Source organism: Elephas maximus, chromosome 2 (genome assembly GCF_024166365.1).
Source record: "Elephas maximus indicus isolate mEleMax1 chromosome 2, mEleMax1 primary haplotype, whole genome shotgun sequence".
Classification (NCBI taxonomy): domain Eukaryota; kingdom Metazoa; phylum Chordata; class Mammalia; order Proboscidea; family Elephantidae; genus Elephas; species Elephas maximus.
The window spans coordinates 220,142,402-220,157,718 of record NC_064820.1 but is presented as its reverse complement, the minus strand read 5'-3'; the positions used below and the strand labels follow the sequence as shown (position 1 = coordinate 220,157,718).

At 40.4% G+C, this 15,317-nt stretch overlaps 1 non-coding gene across 1 annotated transcript; it reads right to left on the bottom strand.

Moving 5' to 3' along the window:
• Positions 1 to 14,851: 14,851 nt before the first annotated feature.
• Positions 14,852 to 14,955, bottom strand: LOC126070778 (U6 spliceosomal RNA). Its single transcript, XR_007516298.1, has one exon. It is a non-coding gene; the product is annotated as a U6 spliceosomal RNA (small nuclear RNA).
• Positions 14,956 to 15,317: the final 362 nt, after the last annotated feature.

Here is a 15,317-nt window from a genome sequence, read left to right as displayed (position 1 = left end):
TTCATGATGACCCCGTGTTGCAGAACATAACTGCACTCTGTAGGGTTTTCAGGACTGTGAACATTTGGAAGCAGATCACCAGGCCTTTCTTCAAAGGTACCTCTGGATGGGTTCACTGCTAACCTTTCGGTTAGTATTTGAGCATACTAACTGCTTGCACCCACTCAGGACCCCAAATGAGAATCAGGACTATAAAACCAAAAAAACCAAATCCAGTGCCCTCGAGTGGATTCTGACTTGTAGCGACCCTATCGGACTATAGAAGCTGTATTTTTACACAAATAACACTTACCTTCTATATTTGTTTGACAACTTCGCTCTACCTCTGCCAGATATTTTTGTAATTGCTCTTCTCTAATTCTTTGTACAGCAACATGTTTAAAAAAAAATTGGCATAGTGGTGCTTACCAAACTACCTCGTGGGGGCGGGGGCATGGTTGGCAAACAAACTTGAAGGCGGACTTTATTTTCGTCAAAATATAGTATGCGACAAATTTTCTCAGTATGTGACAGTAAATTTCTCTAAATGTATCGATTGTGTTGAATCTTTTCAGCCCCTAAACAACCCTATTACATCTTTTTGTTACCAATGCTTTCTGCACACAGGTTAGATTTATCACTGCGGTGTTGAGACATAGCTGTGCCACCACGCTACCACTAATTCAACGTCATTTGAGCTGCTCTGAAAAATTGGGTGTTGTTTCTGACTGCACTGCTTTATAGTGCGACTGAATTACACTGTATATTTCACCTCTGAGACATTCAATTGTCGTCCATCAGTGTTCTCTCAGGGGGCAGCCTACCCAGCCCTGAATTAAAAGGAAAACATCAGCACGTATTGACAACTGATCTCGGTTTTTGACGCACGCTAACTTAAAGTACTAGCAAAAAATTGGTGAACTGTAACATCCAGACATTTTGAATGTCACAGATGTTTTCAGTGGTAGGCAGAACTGATGGACGTTTATGTGGCATTAAATAGTGTTGCCAAGTCTCATTTTTTAATGATAATTAAACATTTGTAGAGAATTTTAGAGTTTGTGAGCTCTCTATTCCTGTTATTTCCTTTGATTCTCATGAAAATATAGAGTGGTAGATATTGAGGAATGATTAAAGAGATGGAGTGCTCAGATGGAATTGAGAACAGCTATAGAGTACACCCAGCTTACAAGACAGAGTTCTGAGTCTCCCTGGCTCTACTGTCCTTTCCTCCTTCATTGTTCACTGGTGTTGTAGTTATCTAGAACAATAAGTATTTGGAGAGGAGGAATTTTTGATTCCATAGCAGTGATAATAGCGCTTTGTGTTTCTGTGGTGCCTTTCTTCTGATGCGCTCACATACCACCAGTGGATGACTTTAACAAAGAGAAATTTATTCTCTTACATCTGGGAGGCAAGAAGTCCAAATTTATGGTGCCAGCTCCAGCGGAAGGCTTTCTATCTCGCTGTCAGCTCTGTCATCAATCTTCCCCTGGTCTGGGAGCTTCTCAGCACAGGGATTCCAGGTCCAAAGGATGTGCTGCCCTCTTGGTTCTTCATTCTTGGAGGCATGAAGAACCTTTCCTCTCTGTTCACTTCTCTCTTTTATATTGCAAAAGAGATTGACTCAAGATACAACCTAATCCTGTAAATTGAGTCCTGCCTTGTTTAACGTAACTCCCTCTAATCCTGCCTTACTGACATCACGGAGGTTAGGATTTACAACACATAGCATAATCACTTCAAATCACAAAATAGGGACAACCACACAATACTGGGAATCATGGCCTAGCCAAATTGACACACATTTTGGAGGGATACAGTTCTATCTGTAACAACTGGGTCTGGCCCATTACAGCTTACAGAGAGACCTTCATTTAAGACAGAGGCTTATTAATTTCTCTTTTGTCCATTTTACAATTTCCTGGGTTTTGTTCATTTGGGCTTAAGGACCCATCTGAGAAATTAATAAAAGCTATTGATCCAACCCTATGAAGTGGACATGATGTTGTTGTTAGTTGCCATTTGAGTCAGCTCCAACTCATGATGATCTTATGTATAACAGAATGAAATGTTGCCTGGCCCTGAACTACTTCTTGAGTCCGTTGTTGTAGCTAATGTGTCAATCCATCTCAGAGAGGGTTTCCCTCATTTTCATTGGCCTTCTACTTTACCAAATGTGATGTTCTTTTTATAGTGATCGGTCTTTCCCAATGATGTGTCCAAAGTAAGCGAGTTGAAGTCTTGCCATCCTAGCTTCTAAGGGACATTCTGGTTACATATGTACCCTCAACTTTAACTGTAATTTCAGGGAATTCAAGACTTTATGCATTTCACCCATAACCCCCTCAGGCAAGAACCTTGGGTCTAGTTAAGACATGAGATCCTAAAGTATATCTTCATTCATGAACTGTCTTCTGAGCTTGAGACCCACACCTCCAACCAAGCAGGTACTTGTGCCAAACTGAACAAATTATCTTCCCTCTGCCAGGAATCACTCCCTTTTTTGTCCCTTCTTGTCTACTATCGATTGAAGTTTTCCTTTTATCTCCATCCCCACTCCTCTTGCAATTGATCAGGTCTCACTATCACCCTAACCCATCCTCTGTCTTTCACCCACTATAGTATTGTTAGCTGCCATCAAGATGGGCCCCAACTCATTGCGATCCCACACACAAGGGAATGAAATCCTGTACCACCCATGATCAGTTGTAGATTGGACCTTTGTGATCTATAGGGTTTTCATTGGCTGATTATCAGAAGCAGATCACCAGGTCTTTCTTCCTTGATGGACTGCCCATGAGGTGCACAGGACTGGAACTGAACCTGGCTCTACCACATGGAAGTTGAGAATTCTACCACTGAACCACCACTGCCCCACCCACCAGGGTAATCTCTTCAAAACCCATCAATGATTCTATAACTCATGAGGTAGTACCAAGTTCTGTATGTAGCACGGCACACCAGAAACTTCACAAGTGGGGCCCTGCTTGCCCTGCCAGGCTCATCTTACTTAATTGCCTCCTTCCCTCCTGCACAAGTAGCTTCAGCCCCAGGCAGGTGAACGAATTCTCCACTCCCTGAGTGCACAGAGCTCTCCCCCATGCCCATACATGCAAATGCTGCATGTTTTCCAGGAATGCCGTGTTGTCACATTTCCCATTTTCCTACATGTTGAATTCCTACTCGTTCTTCAAGACCCAGCTCCAATGCCACATCCTCTGTGGAAACTTCCTTCCTTCCGCTGAGCAGAGACAGGCACTCCCTCCCTTGTATTCCCATTGAGTTTGTACGTGAACTGATCAGGGCACTTGGTACATTCTGATTATTTACATTCTGACTTCCGCCTGCCCCCATACACACACACACTAGAATTTAAGGTTCTTGAGAGCAGGACAAGGCATCACCTTGTCTATTACTTTTCTCCCCTGCTCTGAAAACTCCTCAAAAAAAAATTTTTTTTGCAACACCTCAAATATAGCAGGAACGCAGTGTACACAAGAATGACTTTATTGTTGAATCTCCCCAAGGAAGCTGGAAACAGATTTTAACTGCCCTTTTCTCTTTAATTTCTTATTTTGAGTCATCCTTCCCTTTCACTGCTTCCTACTACCTCCAACTCCAGATAGAAATGAAGTAGAAAAAGAACTTAAGAGTTAATTATACTCAGCCCTTTTATGAAGCTTGAGTTTTAATACTCTGAACATCTATGTTTAGGACCTGTTTAAATACATGTGGAAATGTTATGATGAGAAATAACAACATCCCAGGAAGCTGTAGAGGAAATGAAAAACCTGTTTTATTGCTATGAGTTGTCCAAATGAGCCCAGTTGGCATGCCTGCTTACCAGATAATTGCCTTTCCCATTTCTTTGCCTGTATAGATGCATCCAGTGTATAAAGTGCAATCACAGGAACATTTTAGGACAAAGGGAAACACGTTACTTGAATATGTATGAATAATACAATGCCCATTAAAGGTTAAAGTATAATTATTATCCATGACATTTTCATCTTCTAGAAGATCGGCCTCAATAGCCTCCTGTATCTGATAGAGAATTACAAAATTCTATTTTAGTATACTTGTTATAGATTGAATTGTGTCCCCCAAAAGTATGTGTTCTAAATCCTAACCTCTATACTGTGGTTGTAATCCCACTTGGAAGTAGGGTTTTCTTTGTTATGTAATGAGGCCATGTCAGTAGGGGGTGTGTTTTAAGCCAATCACTTTTGAGATATAAAAAGAGCAGATTAAGCACAGAAGCAAGCAAGTACAAACTGGGAAAGATTGATGGCCAAGGAACAGAAGAATAGAAGCTGAAAAGAGACAAAAGGGCCAACAGAGAGAGAAAGCCTTCCCTGGAGCTTGTACCTGAATATGGTCTTTTAGCCCCCTACACTGTGAGAAAATTAGTTTCTGTTTACTAAAGCCACCCACTTATGGTATTTCTGTTATAGCGGCACTAAGAAACTAAGACATAATGGAGTGAAAGATTTTACCTCTCCCTCAAGTAAAACAAATTTCTTCTTTAAGAGTCAGGGAATTTAGTTTTCTTTTCCCCAACTAAATATGTTTGGAAGCCCTCAAAAGACAACTAGTCATGTCACCCTTAGTTTTACCTTGTCTATCATGAGAATTCTACTCATGAACCACCCCACAGCTGTAGTCATTGAAGAGAACTTGAAGCACTTACTGATGAAGATAAAAGACCATAGCCTTCAGTATGGATTACACCTCAACATATAGAAAATGAAAATCCTCACAACTGGACCTATAAGCAACATCATGATAAATGGGGAAAATATTGAAGTTGTCAAGGGTTTTATTTACTTGGACCCACAATCAATGTCCATGGAAACAGCAGTCAAGAAATCAAACAATGCATTTGACTTAGTTATCCAGCGCTGCTATAACAGAAATACCACAAGCGGATGGCTTCAACAAAGAGAAATTTATTTCCTCACAGTTTAGTAGGTTAGAAGTTCAAATTCAGGGCATCACTCCAGGGGAAGTCTTTCTCTCTCTCTTGGCCCTGGAGGAAGGTCTTTCTCACAGGAACCCCTGGTCCAAAGGATATGCTGTGCTTCCAGCACTGTTTTCTTGGTAGTATGAGGTCCCCCATCACTCTGCTTGCTTCTTTTATATCTCAAAAGAGATTGGCTCAAGACACAACCCAATCTTGTAGATTGAGCCCTGTCTCTCATTAACATAACTGTGCCCCCCCATCCCACCCCATTACCATCATAGAGGTAGAATTTACAACACACAGGAAAGTCACATCAGATCACAGAATGATTGACAATCACACAATACCGGCAATCATGGCCTAGGCAAATTGATACACGTAGTTTTGGGTGATGCAATTCAATTCATGACAGCATTGCAGTGGGTAAATCTGCTGCAAAAGACCTCTTTAAAGCATTGAAAAGCAAAGACTTCACTTTGAGGACTAAGGTGCACCAGACCCAAGCCATGATTTTTTCAATTCTCTCATATGCATGCAAACGCTGGACAGTGAATAAGGAAGACCGAAGAAGAATTGATGACTTTGAATTATAGTGCTGGTGAAGAATAATGAATATCCGTGGACTTCCAGAAGAAGGAACAAATCCATCTTGGGAGAAGAACAGCCAAAACGTTCCTTAGAAGCAAGGATGGCTAGACCTTGAGTCACACACTTCCCATATGTTATCAGGAAGGACCAGTCCCTGGAGAAGGTCATCATGCTTGGTAAAGTAGAAAAAAAGAAGAACTTCGATGAGATGGATTGACACAGTGGCTGCAACAATGGGCTCAAGCATAACAAAGATCATGAGGATGGCACAGGACCAGGCAGTGTTTCATTCAGTTGTACATAGGGTGGCTATGAGTTGGAATCAACTCAACAGCACCTAACAACAACATATTCATTGAGTCTCTGGGCAGTACAAACGGTTAAGCCCTTGACTACTAACCGAAAGCCTGGGGACTCAAGTTCATGCAGAGGTGCCTCAGGAGAAAGGTCTGATGATTTATTTCCAAAAAATCATAGCCACTGAAAACCTTAGGGAGTGTAGTTTTACTCTGCATATATATATATATACATATTTTTAATGTGTGTTTATTTTTCAAAAAATCAGTTGTGTACAAAAGCGTTTTATAGTTTTAACTCTCAAGACAAATACCCAACCTTCCACGCATAGCCTGCCCAACTTCAGTGGTCTTTCTGGTAACCCACTCACTTTCTCCTTATAGGAAGTTAGCAGCTCAACCCTCCTACAGAATTTATCATCACTATTTTTTTTTTAATAGACTGTTCAGAATAGAGATCTAGAGAAGTTAACAAGCAAGGTTCTTTCTCAGTGAGATTAACTAGTTGGAACTGACTCCGCAACTGACCTGGTTGTTTTGGTTATATTCACTGAGTTTCCCTTCAGTGTCAGGCTGACTACCAGGCTTTGGACTGGCTACCTATATAAAGTCAAATGTAAAGAACTTCTGTTTTCAAAGACACAAATTCATTAAGAAGCTGGATTATGAAATCGATCTTTTCATTCTGACTTCTTCAATCCCAAATCTCTCCATCTTATACTAAATTAATGCACTTGCCTTTATTTGGAGTTTGGTGACAAGCAAGTATGCGGAAGAGAATAATGCAAGCAAAAAAAAAGGGGGGGGATGTATAATATCAGCTGAATTTATCATGGACATTCTGATTTCATAATCTCTCTTGTTGGGAGTAATTTAAAACTCTTAATGGTGACCAGTGGGGATTTCATTTCAATCCCCCAAAATCTAAATGTGGGCAGGGCACTTCTTGCCTTGTTCAGAGCACATCTGGAAGCAAAAGGAACAATGTGACTTGGATAACTATGAGTTTGGAAGCTCACACACACACACACACACACACACACACACACTTAGCTGGTTGGTTGGAACACTGCAGAGTGACAAAAATAAGCGATCGATCCTTTAGGCACACTTAATTTAGGCCCCTCGCCTTTGAAAACTGCCTTAATTTTTCAAGTCACTTTTAGCAGGCAATAATCTATCACCCCGTGTAATAACATCGGGTACGTTTTATAACTAGCCATAAAAGAGATCTTTTTTGCCAAGCCTGAAAATTAAGTTTGAGCTCCAACATGGTGCAAAGTACAAGCAACCAGAAGCGGCCTTTTCTGGGTAGTTCACAGTGTGCATTTGCGGTTGCCTTGACAACCACCTAGCTGGGGCTTCCTCGCTGGGGAATGAGGATGCTTGTGCTTGAAGCAGCCTCTAAGAAATGATAATGAACACCAAGCAAAATCATGCCTACAGTAGCAACTTTAAGTACATAAATATCAGAATTCTGCCCAAGTCACATCCTGGAAGGGAGGAAGAGAGAGAAGTTGGGGGGTGGGGGAGGTGTTGGAATCTCATTCAATTCTAATTTTAAAAAAAGAAAATAGGTGATAAGGTGAATATTCCACCCCACTATGAAGCAAAGGCTCAGTGTGTAAGGAATCAAAAGTATACAAAGTTTGAGACTCAATGGGCCTCTGCTGTTCTTAGCTGCCTTCAGGTGGGCAGGTGACTCATGGTGACCCCATGCTCAATGGGATGAGCCCAGTCCTCTGCTATCCTCTGTTACAGATTGGACCATTGCAATCCATAGTGATTTCCTTGGCTGAGTTTCAGAAGTATATTGCTAGGCCTTTCTTCCCAGTACACCTTAGTCTGGAAGCTCCAGCAAAACTTGTTCAGCATCATAGCAACACGTAAGCCTCCGCTGACAGACAGGTGGTGACTTCACATGAGGTGCATCGACTGGGAATCGAATCTAGGTCTCCTGCATGGAAGGGACGAATTCTACCACTGTGCCACCATTGCCTCATTAGGCCACTAACAGTTTTGTCAAAATAGAATTAGTACACACAACCCTGATATTTCAGGGTGTAAAGACTAAAAAAAGTAAGAGAAAATGAAAATTCTTTATTCTGTTTCATCAAAATCAAGCCCTGGCTCAGCCCGTAATTTTTATTTAGGTTCATTTCCACTTTTATCCTTCAAGGAAGTGAGTTTTCATCATGTTGGGTGGAGGCACCCTGCCCCTGTATTCAAGTCTGCAGCCCTTTCCTGCTTCTAAGGAAGGTCTAATCTGCCATTTCATTTTCCAATTCAAAGTACAGAAAATGTAGTTTTGCTTTGAGACCTTCCGGACAGCCTTTGGAACCATCAGAAGGTTCTGGAATTTCTTGATGTTCCACTTAGAAATTAATCGTTCTTAGTAGCAAGTGCAAAATCTAGATTTCAAAATCTGCTCTCTTTCCTTGAATTTTAATTTGAAATACGTGATGCCAACTTCAGATATGCATATCACTTACCAGCTAACAAAGTCATTTTACCCTCACAGTCTTTTTCTAGGCTTCCTAACAAAGCCCTAGAGGTGTTGCCACCTTTCTTTTAGGAATAAGGAAAGGGAGATTGGCAGCTAGTCAGAGGCTTGCAAACGCCTATCCAAGTGGCTCTCTGACTCATTAGGAGACTTGTTTCTTGAGGCGAGACCTGATCCTTGGAGCTAGACACCCAGCAGCTACCTATACCGCGAGATGTGTTCTCTAGCCTCAGCTGTTTGATCCATGCATAGATCCTTGACCAAGTTGGGCCAGTTTGGGAAGGAGGTATGAAGACCAGGATTGTGGGAGCAGAGTCACAGTGACAACAGAAAATCTACAAACTTCTCTTTAGTGAGGTTCCTGGTACTTTCTTCCTCCAGTCTGAAATGTTTAAAATTTCCTTAATATACTAGAATCTTTCAGTATCTTTCCCCTCAAAAATAAAAGTACGCATTCTCTCTCTCTCTCTTTTTTTTTTGTTCCTTAATTAACCAAAATTAATTTCTTCCTCTTTGCAACAAAGACAAACTTTGCTTTTGCAGCATATATACAAAATATTTAGATGTTTTGTTTGGCTTTAGATTCTTCCTTTAGGCTGTGAGCTCCTTGGGAAAGAGATCATCTTTTTAATCTCTGTGTCTTCAGCACCTAGCAACCCCTGACATACAGGAAGTCGTCAATACATGCTTGCTCAGTCCAGTACAATTGCCATCAAGTTGACTTTGACTCCTGAGACCCCCTGTCTATCACAGTAGAATTGTACACCATAAGATTTCCACTGGCTGAATTTTTGGACGTAAATCATACAACCTTTCTTCCTAGGCTCCCTTGGGGGGACTCAAACCTCCAACTTTTCAGTTAGCCTCTGAGTGTGTAAAGTTTGCACCATCCAGAGACTACATATGTGTTTACTAAGTGAATGTAATAGTTTGCTATCACTGTGGTAACAAACTAACACAAATTTAGCAGCTTAAAACAATATCCACTTACTATCTATCTCATAGTTCTATCTCACAGCATGGCGCAGCTGGTTCTCTGCTCAGGGCCTCACAGACTGAAATCAAGGTGTCAGGCGGACTATGTTCCTTTCTGGAGTCTGTGGTGATGAATCTGCCTCCAAGCTCAGACGGGTTGTTCTCAGAATCCAGTTCCATGTGTTTGTAGGACTGGGGTCCTGGCTTCTTGGCTGGCTGCTGGCTAGGTGTCATTTTTGGCTTCTAGGGGCCACTGCATTCTGTGATTTGTGGTCCCCTTCTTCCATCTTCAAAGCTAGCAATGGCAGGTCAAGCTTCTTTCATACTACCCCCGAGACTATGACCCTAAGACACTCTTCCAAACTGGAACTGAAGCCATTCCTGGAGATCACCCTTCAGACAAACCAACGACAGGCCCATAAAATAAACAATAAAACCTGAGAGGAACATGAACCTTAGGACAAGCAACTGTATGAGATCAAAAAGGCAACAATTGCACAAGGGCAAAGATGAGCAGGCAGGAAGGGGTGGCAAATCAGGACAAAAGGAGATGGGGAACCTAGGACAGAAATCAATGCATCAAATCTGTTCTTGAGATGGTCTCTACATTCAGGTGGGATATACTCAAGGCTGTATTTTGGCTCACATAGACTTGATCTAATTTTTTTCAGCTTCAACTTGAGCTTGCACATGAGCAAATGATGGTCTGTTCCACTGTGACCCCTTGGCCTTGTTCTGACTGATGATATTGAGCTTCTCCACAATCTCTTTCCACAGATGTAGTCAATTTGATTCTTGTGTACTCCATCCAGTGAGGTCCACATGTATGGTCACTATTTATGTTCTTGAAAAAAGGTATTTCCAGTTAATAAGTTGTTAGCTTTTCATAATTCTATCATGCAATCTCTGGGATCATTTCTATCACCAAAGCCATATTTTCCAAATAGTGATCCTTCTCATTCTAATCATCAATAATTATCAATACATCTTAATTGCATGTTTGATCAATTAAAGACTGCAAAAGTTGGTAAAAATCTTCAATTTTTTTCATCTTTTGCATTAGTGGTTGATGCATAAATTTGAATAATAATCATATTAACTGGTCTTCTTCATGGGATTATGGATATTATCCTATCACTGATGGCATTGTACTTCAAGATAGATGTTGAAGTGTTCTTTTTGACCATGAATGTGACACAGTTACTCTGCTATTTGTCATTCCCAGCATAGTAGACACCATTTCAAGAATAGATTTGATGTACTGAACAGTAATGACTAAAGATCAGGTGAGTTGTGAGATGACATCAAGGACATCATATATGAAGAAAGCAAAAGGCCATTAAAAAGAAAGAAAAGACCAAAATGGATGTCAGAAGAGACTCTGAAACTTCCTCGTGAACATAGAGCAACTGATGAGAATGGAAGAAATGAAGTAAAAGAGCTGAACAGAAGATTTCAAAGGGTGGCGTAAGAAGACAAAGTAAAGAATTATAACGAGATGTGCAGAGACCTGGAGTTAGAAAAACAAAAGGGAAGAACACGCTCAACATTTTTCAACCTGAAAGAACTGGAGAAAAAATTCAAACCTCGAATTGCAATACAGAGGATTCTATGGGCAAAATATTGAATGACACAGACAGCATCAGAAGAAGGTGGAAGGAACATTGAGTCCCTGGACCAAAAAGAATTGTTCAACATTCAACCATTTCAGGAGGTAGCATATGATCAAGAACCAATGGCGTTGAAGGAAGAAGTCCAAGCTGCACTGAAGGTACTGGCAAAAAACAAGGCTCTAGGAATTGTTGGGATACCAGTTGAGATATTTCAATAAACAGTTGCAGCTCTAGAGATGCTCACTTATCTATGCCAAAAAATTTGGAAGACAGCTACCTGTGCAACTGACTGAAAGAGATCCATATTTGTGCCCATTCCAAAGAAAGGTGATCCAACTGAATGCGGAAATTATCAAACAACATCATCAATATCACACCCAAGTAAAATTTTGCTGAAGATCATTCAAAAGTGGTTGCAGCAGTACATCAACAGGAAACTGCCAGAAATTCAAGCCACATTCAAAAGAGGATGTGGAAGGAGGGCTATCATTGCTCATGTCAGATGGATGTTGGCTGAAAGCAGAGAATACCAGAAAGATGTTTGTCCGTGTTTTATTGACTATGCAAAGGCATTCGTCTGTGTGGATCATAACAAATTATGCATAACTTTGTGAAGAATGGGAATTCCAAAACATTTAATTGTGCTTATGAGGAACCTGTACATAGACCAAGGGGAAGTCATTCAAACAGAACAGTGGGACACCAAGTGATTTAAAATCAGGAAAGGTGTGCATCAGGGTTGTATCCTTTTACCATACTTATTCAGTCTGTATGCTGAGCAAATAATATGAGAAGCTGGACTATAAGAAGGAGAACGGGATGTTACGATTGGAGAAGACTCACTAACAACCTGTGAAATGCAGATGACACAACCTTGCTTGCTCAAAGCTAAGAAGACTTGAAGCACTTAATGAAGATCAAATACTACAGCCTTCAGTATGGATTACACCTCAACATAAAGAAAACAAAAATCCTCACAACTGGACAAATAAGCAACATCATGATAGAGAAAAAATTGAAGTTGTCAAAGGTTTGATTTTACTTGGCTCCACAATCCACACCCATGGAAGCAGCAGTCAGCGATGCATTGCATTTGGCAAATCTGTTCCAAAAAACCTCTCTGGAGTGTTAAAAAGCAAAGATGTCACTTTGAGAACTATGGTGTGCCTGATCTAAGCCATAGTATTTTCTTTCTTTCTCTTTTTTTCTAATTGTGCTTTAGGTGATGGTTTACAGAGCAAATTAGTTTTTTATTAAACAATTAATACACATTTTGTTTTGTGACATTGATTGCCAACCTTGAGATGTGACAACACTCTCCCCTTCTTGACTTTGGGTTCACCATTTCCATTTGTCCAGCTTTTCTGTTCCCTCCTGCCTTCTCATCCTTGCCACTGGGCTGGTGTGCCCATTTACTCTCACATACATGGTTGTTCTTTGGGCTTGTCTTATCATTGGCTGAAGGATGAACATCAGGGTTGACTTCATTACTGAGTTCAAAGAGAGTCCGAGTGTCATACTCTCGGGGTTTCTCCAATTTCTAGCAGACCAGTAAGTCTGCTCTTTTTTTGTGAGTCAGAATTTTGTTCTACATTTTTCTCCAGCTCTGTCAGGGACCCTCTATTGTGATCCCTGTCAGAGCAGTTGGGGGTGTTAGCCAGGCACCATCTAGTTGTGCTGGACTCAGTCTGGTAGAGGCTGGGGTAGTTGTGGTCCATTAGTCCTTTGGACTAATCTTTCCCTTGTGTCTTTGGTTTTCTTCATTCTCCCTTGCTCCAGATGGGATGGGAAAAGTGGAATATCTTAAATGGCCATTCACAAGCTTTTAAGACCCCATGCCCTACTTAACAAAGTAAGAAGTAGAACATTTTCTTTGTAAACTATGTTATGCCAGTTGACCTAGATGTTCCCTGAGATCATGGTCCCCAGCTTTCAGCCCAGTAATTCATTCCCTTAGGGAGTTTGAATGTGTCTATGAAGCTCCTATGACTTTGCCCAAGCCATGGTATTTTCAGTTATCTCAAATACATGGAAAAGCTGGACAATGAATAAGGAAGACAGAAGAAGAATTGATGCCTTTGAATTATGGTGTTGGTGAAGAATATTGAATATACCATGGACTGCCAGAAGAACAAACAAATCTATCTTGGAAGAAGTACAGCCAGAATGCTCCTTAGAAGCAAGAATGATGATACTTGTCTCAAATACTTTGGACATATTATGAGGAGGGATCAGTCCCTAGAGAAGGACATCATGCTTGGTAAAGTAGAGGGTCAGGGAAAGAGAAGAAGTCCCCCAACGAGATGAATTGACACAGTGACTGCAAGGATGGGCTCAAGTACAGTAACAATTGTGAGGATGGCGCAGGACTGGGCAATGTTTTGTTCTGTTGTGCGTAGGGTCGCTGTGAGTCAGAACCAACTCTAGGGTGCCTAACAACAGCAACAACAACAACAGCAGGGAAATTGGGGCATGCTGGCACATTGTGGGGGATGAAACCAATGTTATGGAAAACTTTATGTACAAACAGCCAAATGGGAAAATAATCTGCTCTGTAAAATTTCATCTAATGCACAATAAAATTAAAAAAAAAAAAGTTTCATACTTCCAATCTCTCTGCCTTCCTATTTTGCTTTTAAGAACTCTTGTGATTACATTGGACCCACCACATAATTCAGACTGTTGTTGTTGGTTGCTATCAAGCCAATTCCAACTCATGAGAACCCCATGTGTACAGCGTAGGACTGTTCCATAGAGTTTTTAAGGATGTGACCTTTTGAAAGCAGATCACCGGGCCTGTCTTCCAAGGTACCTCTGGCTGGGTTTAAGCCTCTTAGTAGTCGAACACTTAATCATTTGCACAACCCAATCAGTACAAAAGCAAACCCATTGCCTTCAAGTCGATTCCAACTCATAGTGACCCTATAGGACAGAGTAGAATGGCTCCAGAGGGTTTCCAAGGCTGTAAACCTTTCAGAAGCAGACTGTCACATCTTTCTACAGAGGAGTGACTGGTGGGTTGGAACCACTGATCTTCCTGTTAGCAGCTTAGTGCTTAATCACTACGTCACCAGGGCTCATTTTGCACCACCCAGGGACTACTCCCAGTTCAAGATAATCTCCTCTTTTAAGGTCAGCTGATTAGCACCTTTAATTTCATCTGTAAGGTCCCTTCACAGCAGTACCCAGATTAGTACTTGATTAAATAATGCTGAGATGTTGGGGAGACATCTTTAGAATTCTGCCTGGTATTAGTAGTGAATGAATGAAGTCAGTTGAGACTGGTATTGCTCCAGCTCTTCCCAGGCCAGACAGGAAAGGTGTAGAGCAGCAGAACCCCACCCTCCTCTCTTCTAGAGCTGGCTGGTTCCACTTTCCCTGCTTTATGTGGCTCCCAGGGAGGAGAAGTTTGATTCCGAGCAGTACTCTGGCCCTGGCTTTTGGTTTGTCCCAGAACACAGAAGTCTTTATTGCCGATAGTTAATCCAGTCTACCAATATTTTTTCTCACCAAACAATACATAAAAATGATAATACATCATGACCGAGTGGAGTTTATTTCAGGAATACAAGGCTGGCTTGATATTAAAAAATAATTGTAAAATATTAAAAATAATTTGTTATCAATATTTTATCAATTTCACATATTAGCAAACTAAAGAGTAAAAATATATATATGATTCAGTAGATACAGAAAAAGCATTTACCAAAATTCAAGATCTATTCATGATAGAAACTTTTAGTAAACTAAGAATAGAAAGTTACTTCCCTAACCAGAAGAAATATATCTGAAGAATGAAGTAACAATATACCTTTTTAAAAATTTTTTCTTATTGTACTTTAGGTGAAGGTTTACAGAGTAATCTAGTTTCTCATTAAACAATTAATACACATATTGTTTTGTAACATTAGTTGCCAACCCCATGACATAAAAAAATATGGAATTCTTCATGAATTTTCATGTCATCGTTGAGCAGGGCCCATGCTAATCTTCTCTGTATTGTTCCAATTTCAGCACTGAAGTAACAATATACTTAATAGTGAAACAAGGCAAGGTTGTCCTCTCTGACAACTTCTATTCAACATTATACTAGAGGTTCTAGTCAGTGTAATAAGGCAGGAAAAAGAAATAAAAGCATTGAGACTGGAAAAGGAGAAATAAAACTGTCTCTATTCACAGACAAGGTGATTTTCTACTTAGAAAATCCCAAAGCATTTACAAAAATCTCCTAAAACTAGTGAGTTCATCCAGGTCACAGAATACAAAGCCAATATATTAAAATTATTTGTATTTCTATAGACTAGAAATCAAGAGTCAGAATATAAAAATAAAAAAAAATTGTAATAAATCTTACAAAATATGTGCATGATCCGTATGCTAAAAACTATAAAACTCTG